Source organism: Vulpes lagopus, unplaced genomic scaffold (genome assembly GCF_018345385.1).
Source record: "Vulpes lagopus strain Blue_001 unplaced genomic scaffold, ASM1834538v1 ctg530, whole genome shotgun sequence".
Taxonomy (NCBI): domain Eukaryota; kingdom Metazoa; phylum Chordata; class Mammalia; order Carnivora; family Canidae; genus Vulpes; species Vulpes lagopus.
The window spans coordinates 1-18517 of record NW_024570890.1 but is presented as its reverse complement, the minus strand read 5'-3'; the positions used below and the strand labels follow the sequence as shown (position 1 = coordinate 18517).

Genomic DNA, 18517 nt, shown 5'->3' with positions numbered 1-18517 from the left:
TGTGCGGCAGCAGCTGCCGGCGAGAAGGTGGCGGTGATCGGCACATCGCTGGGCGGTGCGGCCCTGCTTTTGCCCCCATGTGGCGCCGGGGCCGGATGCTGTGGTGCGGAGTCCGTGTTCCCCGACATCCGGCAGGCCATAGACAACCGCGTGCGCGCGCACATCGGCTGGCTGGCGGACGTGGTCACGCCCTTGCTGGCGTGGCAGCTGCCGCTGCGGCCTGCATCTGGAGCTGGCGCAACTGCGTCCCATCGACCATGTGAGGGCGCCTGGGTGCTCCCCGTGCTGATCGCTGCCGGCCTGCGGACCGCACACCACGCCCGCAGAAACCCGCGAGCTGTTCGATGCGGCGCGTGAACCCAAGGCCTGTGGATGGTGGAAGGCGCCGCGCATGTGGACCTGTACGACTACGCGCCCAAGCCCTACGAGCAGCGGGTTCGGGATTCCTGATCGATATCTGGCCATTGATGGAGACAATGGCGGGCAGGCCTTGACCTGCCCATCTGACGCCGTCTCCACCAAGCCCATGCCCACAACCACGGCCCACACCATTGCCATTGCCCAGGTCCTGCAGATCGTGCAGGGCGTGCAGCGCAATGGCATGGATGTGCCAGCCATCCTGCGCCGCGCCGGCATTGCGCCGGCCCTGCTGGATGCGCCGCTGTCGCGCGTCACCCAGGCGCAGTACGCGGCGCTGATCCGCGTGCTGCGCCGCGTCTGCCGCGACGAGCTGTGGGGCCTGTGCCGCCATCCGCTGCCCGTGGGCAGTTTTGCCCAGGCCTGCCGCACCATGCTGCCTTGCCGCACGCGGGGAGGCATTGCAGGCCGGGCTGCGTTTCTACCGCCTGGTGCTGCGCGACTTCCGCTCCCCCCGCTGCAGTGGGTGGATGGCCGTGGCCCGCATCGCCATGGTGTCGCTGCGCGAGCGTGACGCGCCGCTGGCCTATGCCGAGCGTTCCTTTTGCTTTCTGGCTATGGCGTCATGTCCTGGCTGGTGTCGCGCAGGATTGAGTTGACGGGCGTGTGTGCGCCGCCGGAGCCAGCATGCCGTATGGCACGGAGCGCAGCCCCCTGTTTCCTGGCGCCGCTGCAGCGGGACCGCGACTTCACGGGGCTGGAGTTCGATGCGCGCTGGCTGGACTGCCCGTGGTGCAGACCCCGGAGAGCCTGGCCGAATTCCTGGACCAGGCGGCCATGGGCCTGGTGATCCGCTACCGCGACCGCACGCGCCTGGGCGAGCGCATCCGCCGCCTGCTGCGCCGCGACCTGGCGGGGGAGCTGCCCTTCGCTGGAGCAGGTGGGCGCCGCGCTGTCCATGACACCGCAGACGCCGCGGCCGCCGCCTGCGCGACGAAGGCCTGGGCTTCCAATCCCTCAAGGACGACTTGCGCCGCGACGCCGCCATCGAATTGCTGAACCGCCCGGATCTTGACCCTGGCCGACATCGCGCCCGCGTGGGGTTTGCGGAGGCCAGCACCTTTTCACCGCGCCTTCAAGGGCTGACCGGCCTGCCGCCGGGCGCCTACCGGCAGGCCCAGCATCGCGGCCGCTGATCTTTTTTGCCAATCATTTTGAGACGATCGGCGATTGGTGGCTGAAGCCGGTGGCCACACTGTCCATGGACCCTGCCACTGCGGGCAGGCACACCGCCCCGCCAACGAGGGCGGAGCACCGAAGGACAAGGAGACAAGCCATGGAATCGAGCCGACGCGGCTGCCTGCGGGCAGCGCTGGCATGCGCTGCCAGCGCCTCACTGGGCGCTGCCCTGGGAACGGCATCGCCGATCGCCTTTGCACAGCCGGCAGGCGGTGCCTAATCCGTCCAAGCCGCTGCGCATGGTGATTCCCTATCCGGCGGGGGCGGGCACGGACATCATCGGCGCCGCATCATTGCCCAGCAACTGAGCCAGGCCTGGGGCCAGCCCGTGGTGTGGAGAACCGGCCGGGCTCCACGGCATCATTGGCGGCGACGTGGTGGCCAAGTTCGGCGCCCGATGGCTATACGCTGCTGCTGGGGATCACGGCCATGATCCAGTCGCCGGCGCTGTACGCCAAGATGCCTTATGACGTGCTTCAAGGACTTTGCCCCCGTATCTCAGGTGGCCCTGTCCTCGACCTGTTCGTGGTGCCGCGCGACGTGCCGGCCACGGACGCTGCAGGAGTTCATCGCCCTGGTCAAGGCCCATCCGGGCAAGTAACAGCAACGTAACTACGGCAACGCACCTCCTCGCACATGCATGGCGAGCTGCTGCGTGCCCGGGCCGGCTGGATCTGGCGCTGATTCCCTACAAGGGCGCGGCGCCGCTGGTCAACGATGTGCTGGCGGACAGCTGTCGTCGGCTTTCATCGACGTGTCTTCGGGCCAATGCGCACCTGAAGTCGGACAAGATCCGCATCCTGGCCATCACCGGCATGCAGCGCCATCCGGCGCTGCCCGAGGTGCCCACCTTTGCCGAGCTGGGGCTGGCGGGCTTCGAGGCCAATGGCTGGTTCGCCACCTTCGTGGCGGCGGGAACGCCCCGGCCCATCGTGGACAAGCTCTCGGCCGAGGTGCGACGCATCGTGGCCTCGCCCGAACTCAGCGGGCGCCTGGCGGCCATGGGGCTGCGCCCGGTGGGCGGCACGCCCGAGGAGCTGTCAGCGGCCATGGCGCGCGACCTGCCGCGCTGGGCGCGCATCGTCAAGGATGCGGGAATCAGGCTGGAGTAGCAGGCACGCGCGTGCCCGCGCCTGTGCCCCGTCTTCGCTGTCGCCAGTGCCCTGGCCCGGCGGCAGGGGCTGTGGGCCAGGCAGGCTGCGGCGGCCGCAGCTGCTCCAGCACACGGCTGAGCCGCAGCACGCCCAGGTCGTCAAAGCGCCGGCCCGCGATCTGCACGCCGATGGGCAACTGCCCGTCATGCCCGCAGGGCACGGACGCGGCGGGCTGCTCGGACATGTTGTAGGGCACGGTGAAGGCAATGTGCTCCAGCGGTCGCAGCGGGTCGTTGGTGGGGCTGGGCAGGTGGGCCGGGAAGGCCGTGATGGGCGCCACGGGGGACAGCACATAGTCGAAGGCCGCCGTGGCCCGCACCGTGGCCACGCGCAGCAGGTGCGACTGCTGGCTTGCCACGAACAGCTGGGTGGCGGTGATGGACCCGGCACTGTCGGCCCAGTCGCGGATGAAGGGCAGGACCACGCGGCGCTGGGCGTCCGGCAGCGACTGCATTTCCACATGCGAGCGCATGCGCCAGAAATGGTCGAGGCCGTCGAGCATGTCGCGGGTGAGCCAGGGCTGGATGATCTCGATATGGGCACCGGCCGTTTCCAGCCAGGCCGCAGCCTGCTCCACCACGGCACGCACGCGCGGCTGCAGGGGCAGGCCGCAGCCGGCATCCAGCAGCAGGCCTATGCGCAGGCCGCGCACCTGGGCGGGGGTCCATGTCGAAGCCGCTCCAGGCAATGTCCTGGTGCGGCAGGCCCATGCTGTCGCGCGCATCGGGCAGGGACAGGGCCTGCATCATCAGCGCGGCATCGGCCACGCTGCGCGTCATGGGGCCCGGCGCAGCGGCCGGTGTAGGGCGGGTCGATGGGCACGCGGGCCCAGGCTGGGCTTGAGGCCGAAGATGCCGCACCAGCCTGCGGGCAGGCGGATGGAGCCGCCAATGTCCGTACCCACATGCAGCGGCCCGTAGCCGGCCGCCGCAGCGGCGCCCGCGCCTGCGCTGGAGCCGCCCGGGCGTCTTGTCCGGATCCCAGGGGTTGAAGGTGTTGCCGTGCAGCGAGGACAGGCCCGAGGACAGCATGCCGTAGTCGGGCATGGTGGTCTTGGCGAAGAGGATGGCGCCCGCTTCGCGCAGCCGCGCGGCGGGCGGTGCGTCCAGCGGGGCGGCGACCTGGGCGTGGCGGCCGTGCCCACGGGGGTGGGGTCGCCGCGCGTGGCGATGTTGTCCTTGACCGTGGCGGGGACGCCGTCGAGCAGGCCTGCCGGCTCGCCGCGCAGCCAGCGGGCCTCGCTGGCGCGTGCCTGGGCCAGTGCGGCCTCGGGGCGCAGCAGGTAGGTGGCGCCCAGGGCCGGCTCCCAGCGCTGCACATGGGCCAGCAGCTCGTGCATGACCTCGACGGGCGAGAGGCTGCGCTCCCGGTAGGCGCGCAGCAGCGCATGGGCGGGTAGGTCGTGCAGGGCCTGTGTCGTTTCCAGTCATCGCGGCTTCCTCGAGGGTGTGCGGTTCCAGCGGCAGATCTGCCGCAGTGTGGACCGGGCCACCGGCGCGCCTGTCGCCTGTGGCTCAGCCGGTGCGCGGTTCAGGTGGCCCAGGACAGTGCCGAAAGATCGTTGACGAAGATGGGCATGTCCTTCCACAGTCCGCGCAGGTTCTTGTTGGCCACGGTGACCCATTGCGGCGTGTAGAGGAAGGCGTGCACGCAATCCTGGGCCAGCAGGCGCTGGGCATCGCCCAGCAGGCGCGAGCGGTCGGCGGGGCGCGAGGCGTTCTTGATCTTGTCGTACAGCTCGTTGAACTGGGACGACTGGTAGCCCCAGTAGTAATCGGGCTTGGCGAAGTTGCCCAGGTCGAAGGGCTCGACATGGGAGATCAGCGTCAGGTCGTAGTTCTTGAGGGTGTAGGTGCCCGACAGCCACTGCGCCCATTCGACGTTCTGCAGCTTGGCGCGGATGCCGATCTTGGCCAGCTGCGCGGCAATCACCTCGCCCGCCCTGGCGCGCGTAGGGGCGTGGGCGGCAGGGTCATGGTCAGCTCCAGCGGGGTCTTGACGCCGGCCTCGGCCAGCAGCGCCTTGGGCCTTTTTCCACGTCGAAGGGGTTGATGCCCGTGGTGTCCACGTAGCCGAAGGCCGTGGGCACGTAGTAGCTGCCGATGGGCAGGCCGTAGCCGTCGCCCGCGCCGTCGATCACGGCCTTGCGGTCGATGGCCGCGGCGATGGCGCGGCGCACGCGCGCGTCGCCCAGGGGCTTGCGTGCGTTTGTTCATGGCCAGGATGGTCTTGGCGCGCGAGCCGCTGACCACGACCTGGAAGCGCCCGTTGGCCTTGAACTGGGCCACGCTGCGCGGCGTCACGCGCGGAAAGGCATCGACGTCGCCAGCCAGCAGCGCAGCGACCTGGGCCGCAGGGTCGGAGATGAAGCGAAAGCTGGCGCGGCGAATGCGCAGGCCGGAGGCCATGCGATGCTGCGGCCAGGCCGTGAGCGTGGACCGAGGCGCCCTTGCTCCAGTTGCCCAACTGGTAGGGGCCCGTGCCCACGGGGCGCGTGGCGTTGGTGGCCGCGCTCTTGGGCTCGACGATGATGGACGTCGCCTGGCCGAGCACGAAGAGGAAGTCGGGATCGATGTCCTTGTTGATCACGACCACGGTGTGTCGTCCACCACGCGCGTGGACAGGGAGGCGAAGGTCCGCTTGTCCTTGTTGGTGCTCTTGTCGTCGCCCGCCCGGTCGAAGGAATACTTCACGCTGTGGGCGTTGCCAGGGCTCGCCGTTCTGAAAACTCACGCCCTTGCGCAGGGCGGAAGGTGTAGGTCTGAGGTCGGGCGAGACCTCCCAGCTCTCGGCCAGCAGCGGCGAGACGCTGCCGTCCGGGTTGATCTTGGTCAGCGTCTCGAACAGGTTGTAGAGCACGATCTCGCCGATGGACGATGCGGCGCCGGCCGTGGGTCCAGCCCCGGGGGCTCCAGCGTCCATCGCCAGCGTGATGCTGTCCTTGCGGCTCTGGGCCAGCGCAGGCCAGGGCATCAGCAGGGGCAGGCCGGCAGCAGCGGAGCTGGCCAGCAGGGAACGGCGGTTGAACATGAACAGGTCTCCGAAATTCTTGCAGATGGTTCTCGGGCCGCTGTCTGCGGCCTGCAGCAGTGTTTTTACACCACGGCGCACGGTGCGTGGCCCTGGGGCCTGGTCCGCGCGGGCGGCCGTCAGCTTTCAGGCCCGATGCTGCAGGGCGATGCGCGCACGGCCCGGACCAGGGCCTGCGTATACGGGTGCTGCGGGGCGTGGAACAGCTGCTGCGGCGCTCCGCGCTCGACGATGCGGCCCTCGCTGAGCACGATGGGCGTCGTCGCACAGGTGCTGGACCACGGCCAGGTCGTGGCTGATGAACAGATAGGACAGGCCCAGCTGCTGCTGCAGATCGTGCAGCAGGTTCAGCACCTGGGCCTGCACCGAGACGTCCAGCGCGCTCACGGGCTCATCGGCCACGATGAGGCGGGGCCGTGTGATCAATGCCCGCGCAATGGCGATGCGCTGGCGCTGGCCGCCCGAGAACTCGTGCGGGTACTTGTCCAGATCCTGCGCGCGCAGGCCGACCTGTTCCAGCGTGGCGCGGGCCAGGTCGCGCCGGGCGGTGCGTTCGGGCGACGCAGGCTGTGCGAGCAGGGGTTCGCAGACGATGTGCTCCACCGTCATGCGCGGGTCCAGCGAGCCGTAGGGGTCCTGGAACACCATCTGGAAGTCGCGGCGTGGCCGTCCGCAGTGCCTGGCGGCCCAACTGGTGCAGATCCTTGGCCCAGCAGCCGCACGCTGCCGGCGCTGGGCGTGTCCAGCGCCATGACCAGGCGTGCCAGCGTGGACTTGCCCGAGCCCCGACTCGCCCACCACACCCAGGCTGCGCCCCGCCGTCAGCGTGAAATCCACGCCGCGCAGCGCATGCACCTGCTCCGGCGCGCGCCACAGCGACCGGCGTGGCAACTGGTAGCTGCGGGCCAGGCCTGTCACTTGCAGCAGGGGTGTATCGGAGGCCGGTGGCGTCTGACCGGTGGCGCCTGGAGGGGGTGCCCTGTCATGCGCATTCCTGTGCAGGCAGGCCCTGTGCAATGGCCTCGGGGCGCAGGCAGCGCACCACATGCGGCTGTGCCCAGGCCTGCAGGGATGCGGGCGTGGGCCGCTGCAGGCGCTCCAGTACCACGGGGCGCGGGCGCTCGCTGTGGCAGGCCGCTCGGTGAAGCTGCAGCGGCCCGCGAAGGCGCAGCCGGCCGGCAGGTCCACCAGCTCGGGCACGGTGCCGGCAATGGGTGGGCAGCCGGGCCGGCGGCAGGCTGCCGGGGGCGGACAGGTCCAGCTGGGGCCTGGCCGCGAACAGGCCGCGCGTATAGGGATGGGCGCGGCGCGCGAAGATGGCCTCGGTCATGCCGCTTTCGACCACGCTGCCGCCGTACATGACCAGCAACTCTCACACGTTCTGCGCGATCACGCCCAGGTCGTGCGAGATCAGCAGCAGGGCCATGGAATGCCGGCCACCAGTTCCTGCAGCAGGTCCAGGATTTGCTGCTGAACGGTCACGTCCAGCGCCGTCGTGGGTTCGTCGCAATCAGCAGGTCGGCCCGCAGCCAGGGCCATGGCGATGGTGATGCGCTGGCGCTGGCCGCCCGAGAACTGGTGCGGATAGTCGTCATAGCGCTGGGCCGCACGGGCAATGCCCACGCGCTCCAGCAGCGCCACCGCCATGCGCCGCGCGCGGCCTGGCGGCCAGGCGCAGGTGATGGCGCAGCGGCTCGGCCAACCTGGCGGCCGATGCCGTGCACGGGGTTCAACGCCGTCATCGGCTCCTGGAACACCATGGCCATGCGTTGCCGCGCAGGCGGCACAGCGCGTTCTCGTCCATGTCCACCAGCTCCTGCCGTTGAGCTGGATGCTGCCGTCCACCTGCGCATGCTCGGCAGCAGGCCATCAGCGCCAGGGCGTCAGCGACTTGCCGCAGCCCGACTCGCCGATCAGGCCCAGCGTGGCGCCGCGCTCCAGGATGAACCTCGAGGTTTCTGCAACGGCGCGCGCGGAGGCGCGCGGCCGCCGGGGTCTGCAAGGTGATGGTGAGGCCGGAGACTTCGAGCAGGGGCATGGGCGCGTGCCTTCCTCAGCGCTGGCGCGACGGCGCGGGTCGAGCAGATCGCGCAGCCCGTCGCCCAGCAGGTTGAGCCCGAGCACCGACAGCGCAATGGCCAGGCCCGGCCACACGGCCAGCAGCGGTGCCTGGAACATGAGGGTCTGCGCCTCGCTGAGCATGCGGCCCCAGGAGGGCCTGGGCGGCTGCGTGCCCAGGCCCAGATAGGACAGGGCGGCCTCGGCCAGAATGGCCAGCGCGAACTGGATGGTGGCCTGCACCACCAGCACCGGCAGGATGTTGGCACACATGGCGCCAGGTGATGCTGCGCGGCCATGGCCGCAGGCGCGTGCGGCCAGCACGTATTCGCGCGCCCACACGCCTTGGCCGATGCCCCGTGATGCGCGCGAAGGTGGGGATGTTGAAGAGCGATGGCAATGATGGGCGTTGACGATGCCCGCGCCGAACACGGCCGTGAGCATGATGGCCGACAGCAGCGCGGGAAAGGCAAAGCTGAAATCGGCCAGCCGCATGATGGCCTCTTCCACCCAGCCCCTGCAGGCTGCCGCGACCAGCCCAGCGCCACGCCCACGACAGCCCGATGCCCACGGCAATCACGCCGACCAGGATGGAGCTGACGCGCGCCCAGGAACAGCAGCGAGGCCACGTCCCGCCCATAGCGTCGGTGCCCCAGCCAGTGCAGGGCGCCCGGTGCAGCCAGCTTGGCGTCCCATGTCCATGTCGTAGGCAGAGCCAGGCGCCACCAGAAAGACAGCAGGGCCGTGAGCAGCAGCAGCGCGGTCAGCACCGCTCCAGCAGGAAGCTGCGGTGGCCCAGCATGCGCCGGCCCGCTCCGGCGGGCGCGCCCAGGGTGACGGCCCGCGTGGGCCGGTGGCCCCTGGCGAGGTGGAGGGCGGGGGCGAAGGAGGCTGTGCGGCTGGCTCAACTCGCTGGCTTCGATGCGCGGATCAATGGCCGCGTACAGCACGTCCACGATGAAGTTGATGACCACCACCATGGCTGCCAGCAGCAGCACGCAGTTGCGCACCACGATCAGGTCGCGGTTGGCGATGGACTGGAAGATCAGCCGCCCAGGCCCGGCAGGTAGAACACGTTCTCCACCACGATGGTGCCGGCCAGCAACTGGGCGAACTGCAGGCCCATGACCGTGAGCACGGGAATCATGCGTTTGCGTAGCACATGGCCCCAGAGCACGGCACGGCGCGGACAGTCCCTTGCGCGGGCCGTGCGCACGAAGTCCCTCGCGCAGCACCTCCAGCACGGCCGAGCGCGTGATGCGCGCCAGGATGGCCGCCTGCACCACGGCCAGCGAGATGGCCGCAGCAGCAGCGCCTGCAGTGCCTGCAGCGGGCCGCCGCCGTCGGCCTCGCTCCAGCCGGGAAAGCCGCCGGCGGAAAACCATTGCAGCTTCACCGAGAACACCAGGATCAGCAGGATGGCAAACCAGAAATTGGGGATGGCGATGCCGACCTGTGCCAGCCCATGATGCCCAGTCGCCCCACGGGTTGTGGCGATGCGGCATAGATGCCGGCGCAGTGCCAGCACGGTCGTGATGAGCATGGCCATCACGGCCAGCGGCGCGGTGACGGCCAGCCGCTCCAGCACCAGCTCGCTGACCGTGTGCTGTAGGCGTAGCTCAGGCCCATGTCGCCGTGCAGCAGCCCCCTGCAGCCACTGCAGGTAGCGCTGCCAGGCCGGCTGGTCCAGCCCCAGTTGCACGGCCAGCGCGTGCACCGCCTCGGCGCGGCATCGGGACCCATCAGCGTCTGGGCGGCATTGCCGGGCAGCACCTCCAGCACGCCGAAAACCACGGCCGATGCGCCCAGCAGCGTGGCTGCCAGCATCAGCAGGCGCTTGAGCAGAAAGATGCTCATGGGCAATCGGTCTCGGCACGGTGGGGGGCGGTCACGTCGGCGGAGTGGGTGGGTTGTTCTTGGAAGGGCCCGAATGGTACTGCGCACGGCCCATGCGCGCAGCAAGCGGCCTTTGAACGCAGCAAGGGCCCCGAAGGACGGGGACCGGCCATCGATTTCAGGGCGCCGGGCTTGCCCGTGCAGCCTCCATGCTTATGTGGTGGACAGGATAATGTGCGGCATGACTGATGCCACCTTGCTGCAAGGCCCGTTCGGGGCGCATGGCCCGCCCGCCCGGAGCGTGGCTGGCACTTGCGAGGGACCTGCCATGGCTTTGATGATCACCGACGAATGCATCAACTGCGATGTCTGCGAGCCCGAGTGCCCGAACGATGCGATCTCCATGGGCGAGGAGTAACTACGGATCGAGCACAGCAAGTGCACGGAGTGCGTGGGCCATTTCGATGAGCCCCATGCGTGCAGATCTGCCCCGGTGGCCTGCATTCCCGTGAATCCCGCCCATGTGGAAGACCGCGAGACGCTGATGCAGAAGTACCTGCGTCTGCAGTCCCAGGCTCCCGCTTCTTCCTGAACGCTCAGCCCTTGTCGCTCTCGGCCGTGCCGGCGTGCGGGCTTGGGGCGTGGCGGCTTGGTGGTGTTGGATCAGCAAGGTTGCCTTGTCCATGTTTGCCGGCCTGCAGTTCGGGCCAGCCTTGAGGGAGTGGGCGATGCTGTCCTCGATCAGCTGGCGCTGGTCGGGCGCGGGCTTCTGAGAACCCAGTTGGCGACTTCGGCCTTGTGGCCCGGATGGCCTATGCCGATGCGCAGCCGCCAGTAGTCGGCCGAGCCCAGCTGGCATGGATATCGCGCAGGCCGTTGTGGCCACCGTGGCTGCCGCCGCGCTTGAGCTGACCTGGCCGGGCTCGAAGTCCAGTTCGTCATGGACCACGAGGACCTCCTCGGGCTGGATCTGAAGAAGCGCGCCAGCGCGCCCACCGACTTGCCCGACAGGTTTCATGAAGGTCTGCGGCTGCAGCAGCCATGACGTTCTCGCCGCGCACGCTGGCACGGGCCATGAGGCCGAAGTAGCTGCGCTCGGGCACAGCCAGCTGTGACCTTGAGAGTTCGCGCGCCAGCGCATCAATCCACCAAAAGCCCGCGTTGTGGCGGGTGTCCTCATACTCCGGCCCGGGTTGCCCAGGCCGACAAACAATTTGATCATCGGGCGATTATCTCCATGGCGGCCGCAGCAGGCGGGCGAGGTGCTCCTCCATGCAAAAGGCCCACGCGAGGTGGGCCTTTTGCAGGTTTGCGGCAGCCGGGCCACCGCAAGGGAAAGCCAAGAATTACTTCTTGCCCTTCTTGGCCGGAGCGGCCCGGGGCTGCCACGGAGCTGCCGATGCATCAGGACCACTTCGGGCAGCTTGATGGAGATCAGGCGGGGTTCTTGTTGGAACCGCGCACCACGGCCTTCACGCCGTTGGGCAGCTTGAGGCCTTGCAGGCCCAGGGTGAGACTTGAAGTCAGGCCCGCTCAGGTCCACGGTGATGAACTCGGGCAGTTGGCGGGCATGCACACCACGTCCAGTTCATGGACCAGGGGAGTGATCGTGCAGTTCTCGACCTTGACGGCCTGGGACTGTTCCATGCCTTCGAAGTGCAGCGCACCTTCAGGTGAACCTTGGTCTTGTCGTCAACGCGCTGGAAGTCCACGTGCAGGATGAGCTGCTTGTAGGGGTGGAATTGCACGTCGCGCAGCACGACCTTGGAGGTCTGGCCGTTGACTTCCATGTCCAGGATGCTGGAGTGGAACACTTCCTTCTCAGGGCGTGCCACAGGGCGTTGTGATCGATTTCGATCATTGGCTTCGCAGCACCGCCGTAGACGATGCCAGGGGCCTTGCCCGAATTGCGCAGACGGCGGCTCGCACCCGTACCTGCTTGGCGCGCTCAAAAGCGACGAATTGCATAACTAACTCCTAGTGGATGACCGCGACCAGCCTCATCCGTTGATAAAAACGCCTGTCGATGCGGACCAGGCTGGCTCTTGCGGTGTCCCGGGGTGGTCCTGAAACCACTCCGAACGCGCAAACCTCCCGAAGGAGGTTTGCTGGGTTCCGACCACAGGGCCGATATTTATTCAGAGAACAGCTCAGCACCGACACCGGTGGAAATCCGCTGGATCTCTGGGCAATCAGGGGTGCCACGGACAGTTGGCGGATCTGCCGCAGCCTGTGCCTCGGCGCTCAGGGGAATGGTGTTGGTCACCACGACCTCGTCCAGGGCGTTGCCGTTGCCGATGCGCTCGATGCCGACCCGAGAAGATCGGGTGCGTGCAGTAGGCATAGACACTCTTGGCGCCGCGCTGCTTGAGCACTTCGGCCGCCTTCACCAGCGTGCGGCGGTGTCCGATCATGTCATCCATGATCACGCAGTTGGCGGCCGTCGATATCGCCGATGACATGCATGACTTCGGAGACATTCGCCTTGGGGCGCGCTTGTCGATGATGGCCAGGTCGCAGCCGAGCTGCTTGGCCAGCGCACGTGCGCGGACCACGCCGCCGACGTCAGGGGAGACGACGATCAGCAGTCTTCGTAGTTCTTCTGGCGCAGATCGCCCAGCAGCACCGGCGTGGCATAGATGTTGTCCACGGGGATGTCGAAGAAGCCCTGGATCTGGTCTGCGTGCAGGTCCATGGTCAGGACGCGCTCGACGCCCACTGCCTGCAGCATGTTGGCCACGACCTTGGCCGTGATCGGCACGCGGGTGGAGCGCGGGGCGGCGGTCCTGGCGGGCGTAGCCGAAGTAGGAATCACCGCGCAGATGCGCTCGGCCGATGCACGCTTGAGCGCGTCCACCATGACCAGCAGTTCCATCAGGTTGTCGTTGGTCGGTGCGCAGGTGGATTGCACGACGAAGACGTCGCGCGTACGCACGTTCTGCTTGATCTCGACGGCGACTTCTCCATCGGAGAAACGACCCACGTCGGCTGCGCCCAGCGTGGTGCCGAGGTGCTGAACGATTTCAGTGGCCATGCCAGGATTGGCATTGCCGGTGAAGACCATGATGTCAGGATGATGTGAATGCATTGAGCGCCCCAGTACGATGGGTTTGCCTTGACGCGAAAGACGTTTGGCAGGGAGGAAGGACTCGAACCCTCGCATGCCGGAATCAAAATCCGGTGCCTTTACCAACTTGGCGACTCCCCTACACAGGCCTTCTGCCGCAGCAGACAGCCTATAAACTTTCATCTTTCAGCCAATCCTTGAGAGGATGGGCCTGCAGATTGCTGCAAACTCTGACATTCCAGGCGCCAGGGGCATCCTTTAAGTCAATCGTTTGCGTCAGTGGTGCAAATACTGCACTTCCTGAGCCCGTCATTCTAGCATGCAGTTTTAGTGAGTTTAGCCAATCGATGGCTTTTTTCACTTCAGGCTGCAGCCTTTCGGCGACAGGCTGCAAGTCGTTTTGGCCAAAGCCATAGTGATCTGCAGCAAAGTCTTCGATTGTAGCATGGGCATGATCGCGCTTGAGGGTTGCGTCGCGGAAGATGGACAGGGTCTCCAGCCCCGCCTCGGGCTTGACCACCACGAACCGCTGGGGCGGCTGGGCGTGGCCTGTTCCAGCGGCGTGATGTGCTCGCCTATACCTTCCACCCAGGCGGAGTTGCCGCACAGAAAGAAGGGCACATCGGCGCCCAGGTCCAGTGCAATGCGCTGCAGCTCGCGCCGCGTCAGGTTCAACTGCCACAGGCGTTCAGTGCGATCAGGGTCGATGCCGCATCCGACGAGCCCCCGCCCATCCCGGCCTGCGCCGGCAGGCGCTTTTCCACGCCGATGTGCACGCCCCGCGGCAGCCGGTGGCCTGCTGCAGAGCCCGTGCGGCCCGCACGATGAGATCGTCGGCAGGAAGTGCCATGCCCGACAGGTCCTCGCGCGGCTGATCTGGCCGTCGCCACGCCTGTCGAAATGCAGCGTGTCTCATGCCAGTCCCAAAGCATGAAGACCGATTGCAGAAGGTGATAGCCATCGGCGCGGCGGCCGGAGAGTGGAGGAACAGGTTGAGCTTGGCCGAGCCGCCGTCGTGGAGCGAGCGCATGGGCTGGAGAGGATGAGAAAAAGAGGCAGGTGCGGCAGCTGGGATGGAGCAGGCACGCCCGCGGAAATCAGGGTGTGTCGAGCACACGATGCGCAGCGCGGCCGGCGGCTGCGGGTCATGGCGCCGGCGACAGGCGGCCCTGCTCCATGCGGGAGAGGTCGACCTGCCAGCCTGCGGCTGCGGTGGCCCGGCCCTGCAGCCAGTCGAACAGGGCGGCAATGGGCAGATCGCTGCCGGTCAGCTCCTGCACCAGTGCCGTAGCGAGTCCGAGGTCTTGCGCTCCTCGCCTTGTTGCAGCAAGCTTGCTTCCCGGTTCCCAGAGCAGACGCGCCAGTGTCCGAGCCCAGGGGCGTGAACAGCAGCAGCTCGCCGCGCTGGGGGGTGCCCAGCAGCTCGAAGCCTGCGCTGAAGGATTGGTTTTGCGCATCTTCCACCTGCAAGCGCCAGCCGGCCCGCCCATGGCCCTGCAGCGGTGGGGGGCGGTTGCGTCGGCCTGCAGCTGGCGGGGGCAGGTACAGCCGGCCAGGGCCAGCAGTGCGGCGGCGGCCGCCGGGCGCACAGCTGCCTGCGTGCAAGGGCGGGATGCGGCAATCCGGGCACGGCGCGGTGGCTCAAAAGCGAGACGCCCAGGCGGCGCAGGGTTTCGCGCAGGGTCGTGTTGTCAGGACTGGTGGCCAGGCCTGGCGCCAGATCTTCTGCGCGCGTTTCGCGATCACCCTTGCCAGAGCACTTCGCCCAGTGTGCGGCGATCTCCACGTCGGGGCGTGATGCGTAGGCGCTTTCGAGCAGCCTGAGGCTTCGTCCAGGTCTGCCCCGGCGGAATTTCACCCAGGCAAGGCTGTCGGTGATGAAGAGGGTCGCCAGGCGACATTTCCAGCGCCTTGCCGACGAGCTTTTTCGGCTTCATCCAGATGGATGCCGCGTTCGGCGAAGGAGTAGCCCAGCGCGTTGTAGGCTGCTGGAAATCGGGCTGGCGCGCGATGATGCCGCGCAGCAGCCGCTCCATTTCATCATGCTTGCCAATGCGCTCCGCCAGCAGGCGGTGTCATAGGCGAGCTCGGCGTCTTCAGGGTCCTGCTTTTGCAACTCGGCCTGCAGCGCGTAGGCCTGTGCATTCTGATTGGCATCGCGCAGCAGCTGCACTTCGGCCAGGCGCTTGAGCCGCTGCTGGCTGAGGCCGCTGGGCGGCAACGGCCTCGATGAGGGCGCGGCTTCCTTGAGCTTGCCCTGGCGCGCGAGCAGGGCGGCACGGCGCGCCTGCACGCTCACAGATTGGGCGCGTCGTCGATGCGGCGCAGCAGGCGTCGGCCCCTCGGCGAACTTGCCCTGCTTTTCTGCAATCTGGGACTGCAGCAGGTAGTACTGGGACTGGCCCGCACTGCGGCGCCACACCGGCGGAATCTGCGGCACGAGCTTGCCGAAGCGCTCGGTGACGCCTGGGCTGCATCCACGTCGTTGGACTGCAGCTGCAGCGCGGCCAGGGTGGCCCAGGCTTCGGCGTAGTCGGGGGAGTCCACGGTGATGGAGACCAGTTGCTGTGCGGGCCTCGTCCAGGCGCTGCTGGCCCAGCAGCACCGCGGGCATAGGCCCATGCGCATCAGGGCTGAAGGGTTCTTGGCTAGGTAGCGTTTGACGATGGGCATCCGCCTCGGGCATGCCGGCTTCCAGCAGCTCCATGGACAGCAGGGCCACGGGGCCGGTGGCGGGTGTCAGCGCCCTGTGCCTTTGCACGGCCTGCATGGCGGCAGCCTTCTGCCCGGCGCCCAGGCGCATGTGGCCGATGGTGGCCCAGGCCAGCGGGCCGCTGGCGGGGTTGTCGGTCTCGCCGCCATGGCCTGCTCGACACACATCGGCCGCCAGGGCCTTGTCGCTGGCGTGTTGTAGAGCTGGGTGATGCCCAGTAAGTGGCGGGCTTGGAGGGCGCAGGCGTGCCTCGATCTCCCGCTTGAGATAGCTGCCGGTATCGCGATGCGGTTCAGTGCCACCAGGATCTGAAGCACGAAGCGGTTTGGCGTCGCGGGACTGGGGAAAGGCGTCGAGCCAGGCGCGGGCGTTGGCCAGTGCGCGCTCGTGCCGGAGCGCGACTGCAGCGCCAGCTCGTGCGGGCGCCGGTACAGCTGCACGCTGCCGCTGTGCGAGCGGCCTCCATCATCATGGCCTGGGCGTCGCCAGCGCACCTTGGCTGGCGGCGATCTCGCCGCCAGGATCTCGTAGAACAGCTCGGCGTTGAGGGCGGCGCGATCGTCCTCCGCAAGGCGGCGGCGGACGAGGGAGGTCGGGGGATTCCGTCCGATGGTGGCTGCGGTCTTGCCTGGGAGTGCCCATGCAGTGGCGGAACCCATGGCCAGGCTGCTGCCACGGCAAGTCCCTGAAGGCGAAGGCGATGATCCATCGAACCATAATAATCGAAGCCCAGACCACATTTCGCCACAACTACAGCACAACCCGGATCGCAATGCATGAATTGCCAGAAGTAGAAGTCAACGCGGCGCGCTTTTGCCGCGCAGAATCGCCGGAGCGCGCATTGAATCCGTGGCCTTGGGCAAGCCCTTGCGCTGGCCGTTGGGCATTGCCCCCGAGCTGCTGGCGGGCGCGATGTGCACGGCGTGCGCGCCGACGGCAAGTATCTGCTGATGGAGCTGAGCGAGGGGGCCTGCTGATGCTGCACCTGGCATGTCGGGCAGCCTGCGTTTCGTGGCCCCCCCATGAAGCACCGCTGGGGCCAGCAGGAACGCATGACCATTTCGACCTGCAGACCAGCAAGGGCCTGCTGCGGCTTGCATGATCCGCGGCGCTTTGGTGCGGTGATGTATGTGGGCGGCCGAGAGCGATCCCTGGGCGCGCAGGCTGCTGGACCATCTGGGATGGAGCCGCTGGATGACAGCTTCTCGTTCGAGACCTTCCGGGCCGGCCCTGAAGCCACCGCACGCCCATCAAGCAATTGCTGCTGAACGGCAGCGTGGTCGTGGCGTGGGCAATATCTATGCGTCCGAGGTGCTTGTTTATGGCGCGCATCGCGCCCACGCAGCCGGCCTGCGAGGGGCGGGGGCCCCGCAAGGTGCGGGCCCGGGTTTTTCGAGGAATCCGCCGCGTGCTGGCCCTGGCGGTGGAGCAGGGCGGCACGACGGCGCGCGATTTCTCCGCGCCCGAAAGGCATGGCTGGCCCCCTTCCACTGCAGCCATAGGTCCCCATGGCCGCGAAGGGCCTGCCCTGCACGCATTGCGGCTCGCCCGTGCAAATGCCCGCGCCCGGGGCCCGCCATCCACTACTTTTGCGCGCGGTGCCAGAAGGGGGGATGATCGCCCTTTAAAAAACGGAGGGGAATTCTCAACGTCCGTAACGCCTGTTGGGGGCTGCATTCGGAGGTCCCGCGAAGCATTTGCAGAAAACGCCCCGTTTCTTTAAATTTCAGGCACCAACCGCTGAAGATTGATGGTGAATTATTGTTTTCATTGTAAATGAACGAAATTTTTTCCGTAATCCCCCCGTTCCAGGGGCCCCGGGCCCTTGGGGGGCCGCAGCAGGCAAAACGGCGACGGTGCTATATTTTGAAGGAACAGGCATCACCTTGCGGCGCAATGTCGAGGCGTCACTAGGCATCGGAGACATTGGGGATGCAATGGCGGGGGAAACACGTGGGACCCATCATTCAACGAGCAATTCGACCAGCACGGGCGCATGGCGCCGCGGCTTTGCGCAGCCAATTGCAAAGCGCTGCGGGGATGGCTGCAGTCCCAGGAGCTGCTGGATGTCGCGGTGCAGGAGCGGCTGCAGCGGCTGGAAGCCCAGGTGCGTGGTGACAAGGCATGGGGGCCTTTGTGGCCGAATTTTCGGGGCGGCAAGTCCCCAATTGATCAATCGGTCTTTTTCGCCCAAATATGGCCGCCCCTCATGCCGGCCAGCGCGGGCGCACAAACCCTTGCCCCGCCGAACTGGGCTGGGAAGCCGAGCTGCAGCCCAGCCTGCGCTGCTGCCCAACGATACGCGCGAATCGCTGGAAAGCCTGGGCCATGGCGCGCGCCGGGCCCGAGGCCTGGCTGCAAATGCCGCTCGACGTGAACAATGCCCAGCAGATCGCCGACACGCTGGCCAAGGTGGCCGAAGTGCCAAGGTTTCCGTGGAACTGGCGGGGGACCTGGGGCTTCTGGCCTGACGAGGGGCCAGGGCGGCAATTTCCCCTTTGTGGATGAGCAAAGGGGCCGGTTTGAGGTGCCCATGTGGCGCCATGCGCTTGAACAACATCCCCACCCCCTGCTCAAGCAGGGGCTGGTGATTTTTGGAACGCCCGGCCTGAATGCCGTTGGGGGGCCGAGCCCGAGCTGAAACCCTCACCTGATCCCCCAGGCCCCCTGCCGTGGTTTTTCGTGCTGGCGGCCGATACCGGCGTGACCCAAATCCGATCTGGCCTCTGGCGCCCACCAGGGGCTGCCGTCCCCCGAAGTGGCTTCCGGCCCCGCATGCGCTGGCCGACTCCCGCCTCGTGGTGCTCAACAAGAAAGACCACCTCTGGGACAGCCGAGTTTCCCCGTCCAGGTGCAGGCCCAGCTGCAGCGCCAGGGGCCAGGGGTCGGCACAGATGCTGGGCCTGCCCATGGGGCCGGTGCTGCCCCCGGGGCGGCGCAAAAGGGCCTTGGGGGCCAAGGTCACCACAAAAGATGCGCTTGCTGCGCCAGCGGACTGCCCGTTTTCGGAAACATGCTGGCCGAGGGCATCCCTGGGGCCCGCGCCAAAGGTGCTGCAGACGG

General features: G+C 67.6%; 1 pseudogene; it reads right to left on the bottom strand.

The window, feature by feature from the left end:
* Positions 1-11651: 11651 nt before the first annotated feature.
* LOC121483921 lies at positions 11652-12651 on the bottom strand (annotated as a pseudogene).
* Positions 12652-18517: the final 5866 nt, after the last annotated feature.